Below are 5521 nucleotides of genomic sequence, written 5' to 3'. Positions count from 1 at the left end.
TCTGACTGCCCTTCTTGGTGCCCCCTACTTCTCAGCGTCTACCTTGTAGCTAGTTAGTTCACGCCTGAGATGGGCTTTTCCCAGCTTCCTTTCGGCCGGTTCTCCACTGGCTCAATTTCTCAAAAACTAATCAGTGTGTTCTCAGAAAATGGAACCTGGCTAGGAATGTTTATCATTTTCTTTGCTAAGTGCTGGGTTTTTTTTTTTTTTTTTACACGTTGGACCTCTGATTTCCTACAATTCTTGGAGAGCACCGGCAGGAAGAGGGTAGGAAACCCCATGCGGTAGAGGGGCTGTGATTAAGCCGGCTTCCGTTCTCTCCTTTCTTTCCTGGCTGGGGTGAGCTGGGTGCCCTGAACCAGCGGCTCTCCCCACCCCACCCCACCCCCACCCCATAGGAGGCCAGTGTCTTTGATGGTGTATTTTTAAATGATCTGAACAGCGTGACCGCTGCGTGTCTGCCCCTCCCCAGCAGCAGGCCTTTCCATTTACTTGCTTGTTCACAGATTTGGATTTCCTTCCAAATAAAATGTAAGCAAGATCAGTGCGCTGCGTTAGAGAACATTCCTGCCTTGAGAAGCAGCTTTCACGGAGAAATGATGGAGCTGGAGTAAAAGGAAAGATGCCAAGGGTTCCAAAAGCATCCCCCCCCCCCACAGTGGTCTAAGAGGAACTTTCGGGTTTTAATGTGTATGTGTGCGCGTGTGCGTACATGTGCATAAGCTGTGAAGACCAGAGGTCAAGGTCAGGTCTCACCTCTGTCGTTCTCTACCTTCTTTTTGAAACAGTGTCTCTCACTGGGTCTGGAGCTCACCAATTGGACTGAGGTGGCTAGCTAACCACCTCCAGGAAGCCTCAGGTCTTTGCCATCACTCCCTCCCCAGTCGCAGACGCCTGCCCTTTTAGCTGGTGCTGTAGATCTTGACTCAGGCCCTCCTCACTCTTGCTAACACTGGACCAACTGAGCTGTTGTCCCTCTAAGAGACACTTGATAGTGACTGTCACAACCTGATCACAGGTGGTAGTGTGTTTCCAACTCTGATAGCACATCTGATTTCATTGCTTTATTATCTAGATTTTAAAATAATAGTCCTGACAGGAAACTAGGAAAACAGCCAGGATCTAAGCCTGTGTCCTTAGCGCCATCTTTCCTTTGTATTGAGGACACTGGAGCCCAGGGAGGGCCATTAGCCCAGGGAAGTTTGGCTATAGAACCCTAAATAGGAAGCCTGAGATGAAAGAAAGAAAGAAAGAAAGAAAGAAAGAAAGAAAGAAAGAAAGAAAGAAAGAAACTCAACTAATTCTATTTCTCCTTGGTGTGCTGTTCAGCCCATACCGAGCAAATTTAACTCAACCATGATAGGTTGTACAAAGATTTGCATCACTTAACAGATCTTTATGTTTATAAATAGGTTAAAATATTCTGTAAGTTTGCTCTACTCTGTTTAGATTAAAGCAGGCAGCGTTGTTCTACAAGGGAACCCACTGCTACACCATTGTATGTGTTCTTTTACAAGAGGAAGCATTTTCGTTTGGTGTTTTATGATATAGGAGTTGGGATTAATTAATTTACTAATTTAGCTAATGAGTATATGCTAAGCTAAAGACTGGGCTAAACCCTGGGAATTCAAGGATGCTCAAGGCAATTTATATTAGTTAGAACTGTGTGTTTATACTTATTCATTTGCTTTGGTGGTGACAGAAAGTCAACATGAAGGGGCCTCGCACAAAGGGAGTTCATTGGAAGTATCTTGGCATATACACAATTCAGTACAGGAATATAGGATGGAATGTACTTCTAGAAACATTCAGACTGGGAGCCCACGTGCTCAGGCCTTCCCCTCCATGCATTTATTTCACTGTTCTCCTCCTAGAGACTTCTACTTCTTTGCCTTCATCTCAGAAAATGTGGCCGCCATAGCTATAAAGTGCACTTTGTCAAAGCCAGAGATGCTGACTTCTTGGTTACAATACCATAATTCCCAGGGAAAGCCATTGATGGGCTCTGTATGGGCTAAGAGCTCACCCTATACCCACTGTCTCTTGACTATGGTACAGCCTCAGTCAACCAGTAAGGGCCAAGTGTGGTTTTACAAAGACACAGGACCATTATGACAGAACCTGTGATATCCATGTGAGATCCAAAGGAGTATAAGTAGAAAGTAACTTCCTGGAAAGGGGGATCATGGGAAGACAACCTGGGATCATGATTCATTCTCTCTCTCTCTCTCTCTCTCTCTCTCTCTCTCTCTCTCTCTGTGTGTGTGTGTGTGTATGTACATATGTGTGTGGGTCAGTATATCTGCATTTCTCATTCTGAGAATCAAACCCAGTTCAACATGCTCACACAGTAAGCACTTGGTCAGCTGAGCTAGTGTCCCAACCTAATGCTATAGTTTTAATATGAGTTTGATTAGGGGCACCTAGACTCACATTGCTCAAGAACACCCAGGTCTTAAAAAGAAAAACTGTTCTGCCTAAGGAGAGGATTGCAGAGGATGTACAGAGAAGCTCAACTGGGGCCATGGAAGGTGAAAATAAAGTCAGCAAGGAAAAGGTGTTCCAGGAAGAGGGAAAGGCGTGCATGGAAGCTCCGAGGTGTGAAATTCCCACAGAGGCACAAAATGCTCGATCCAAGCAGTAGATCAGAAGTCTGCATCTTTAACCTAGCTACCTTACCTACCTACCATCTGTGGAGCAAGGGAGGTCCAGAAATAATGAAATAAATGACATAGCATCCACTGTGATAATATGCTGGTCATTGTTCAAGGTTTGCGGGGTACCCCAATAGGCAGAGTTGACAAGGCCCCTAAACAGTGACTGAGGAGAACGGTATATGAACATGTCAGTTAAAATTCTGGTACAACGCTATGAAGAAACAGACAAGGCACCTGACAGTAAACTTTCGAATGGTTCCAACAGGCTTCTCTGAGGCTGTGCCATTTGAACGAAGACCCAATGAGAATATGAGAATGAGCACCCACAGAGAGAGGTGCTGTAGAGGGGACACAGTAAACAGAGCTGGGGACAGGAAGGAGGCCTCTGTGACTAGAGAATGGGGAGGATACTATGTAAATGAGAGGCCAAGAAGTGGCCCTCTCTGAGTTATCCCTACTGATAAGGGGTCACAGCAGTTTGAACAGCAGCACCCTTCCTTTCCTGATCTCCATGGAGAAATAAGCACTCTGTCAGGAAAGAGCATCATGCCCAGCCAATTCCTTAGGTGAAAAGACTGAGACAGTCTCACTTCCTCAGTTTCCCTCTCCTCTTCAGTCAACCAGTCATGAGTTCTTGCTCACTAAAACAAACCCAACGTGTCTTGGTTTCTCCCTGCTCCCCCTGGAGCTCCACACTCTAGTCTGGGCTGTGGATGCTTCAGAGCCTAAGCTGCCCTCAGAAGGGAATCTAAGGCAGAAACTCCAGCTGAAGGTTGTATAAGGTGACACACCGAGGGCACTGGCACAGAACTCGGCTTTTAAAGTATTCTCCATACATTTGATCATCTTTCTTTCTTTCTTTCTTTCTTTCTTTCTTTCTTTCTTTCTTTCTTTCTTTCTTTCTTTCTTTCTTTCTTTCTTTCTCTTTTTCTTTTTTCTTTTTTTTTGTAATTCCCATCTTCCTGGAACATTTCAACATGACAAAGAGATCAAGGGATTTTGGAGAGGAGACTCGAATTTGTGTCCTAGTTTAAAAAACACGTGGCCTTGGGCAAGCCCTAATTTCTCTCAGCTACAAATCCCTTCTCTGTGAGTGAGGATATTGGGTACAAAGTCATTACTATTTCACAGGGCTCCAAATACGATGATAGATATGAAAACGCTTTGCAAGCAGAAACTCATTTTTACATGAGCGAACAGCTTTATGAAGTTGTATTTAATTCTGCTTCCTGCGGTGTGTGACCTCTCAGGTTTCTATACTATAAAACACCAGAAAGTAAAAAGGTTTTAGAGTGCACTGGAGTCTTTAGCTTGCTTGATTTCCCGATTCTTAAACCTCAGCCTATATGATAGGCAGCTGACCAAGCCAGCTCAGTCAGTCAACAGGTTCTCCAGCTCAGGCGTGATGATTAAAAAGAAAAAAAGACAATTAGACAACATTGTAACATGACCCCAGTTAATACTGAGGCTGAAGACAGGTTTATTTTTTTCTCAATCCACTTTTATACCATTTTAATTACATGCAAGTAGTAAGGTCCAGCAGTACAATAAGGAACAAGAAAGGCAAACGAAATGTCCCGTGATCACTGTTTCTAAGGTTTTATCAGGATGACCAAGATATCTGAGCCTACTTCCCTCTCCTAGCCCAAAGTCAGATTCTTGCCCGAGGCTAACTTCTTTTGTTCTACCCTAAAAATTAAGATTCTTGCCTGAACTTACTTCCTTGTCATGGTCCAGTGTCAGCTTCCTGCCAAGTGGCCCCAAAAGCTCTCCACATGCAGCCCAATTGATCTTTCTGCTAGTATGGGAATGTGTAACCGTCCTGTGCAAATCTGGTAGCCACTAGCCATTTATCCATTGGATGCTTGAAAAATGGGCACTGTACCTTAGAAATGATGCATATTTTGTTTTTTTTTCTTAATAAATTTAAATTTTAAATATTCAAACGTGGCTAGTGTTTGCTAAATGGCCCGTACAAGTCCAAGCCTGCATTTCCAGGGTCCCAGTCTATAGAGGAAAACCTGTCAAGGACCATTCCAACTATGCTTTGAGATCCACAGTTCAGAAGTAAATAAGCCAATTCAAATACAGTAGGGGCTGAATCCTCAGCCAGGTCTCTTGTTTTCGAGTTGAATATAATTCTAGACTCTTTTTTAGGTTCATAGTTGGTTTATGTATCAACAAGGGGGAAGACTTCAAAACAAGAGTCTCAAGCAAAATGCAGCCTTGGAAGATAAGCTGCCTAAGAAACAATCTCCTAGGAGTTATATTTGAGCATGGAGTTGTTCCAAATGTAACAGTCTCTCTTTCTCATTAGGAAAAATAGCTACAGCAAAACCTAGAGTTGAATTTTTAAAAAGGGTACGTGGTGTGCCTAACCAGGGATTGTTTCATGATGGCCACAGTCTTAAGATCTCTAATGAAACTGGCACTCTTCGTGTGTGTGTGTGTGTGTGTGTGTGTGTGTGTGTGTGTGTGCGTGCGTGTGTGTGTGTGTGTGTGTGTGTGTGTAGGATTATCTCCCTATGCCTGTATATTTAGACCACAATGAACAAATTGGCAGGAAAGGAATCAAGAATGTAATGTGGTTGAATTGTTAAGGGAGAGAGGAGTGAGAACTCAGAGGAGAATAATCAAGATGTTGGAAAAGATGAGCAAAGGGAGATACTGAGGCAGGAGAACAGCTCTTGGAGGGGAAATGAATACAGAGATGAAACCAAGAGGAAGAAGAGAGAACAGACTGGGGTGGGAAGGGTGAGCCTCAGAGGAGAAACTGCAGCTCCATTTTCAAAAGGCTCGCTTCTCTCTCTCTCTCTCTCTCTCTCTCTCTCTCTCTCTCTCTCTCTCTCTCTCTCTCTCTCTCT

The sequence above is a fragment of the Mus pahari genome, chromosome 5 (genome assembly GCF_900095145.1).
Source record: "Mus pahari chromosome 5, PAHARI_EIJ_v1.1, whole genome shotgun sequence".
NCBI lineage: Eukaryota > Metazoa > Chordata > Mammalia > Rodentia > Muridae > Mus > Mus pahari.
Note: the sequence above shows the minus strand (reverse complement) of the source record.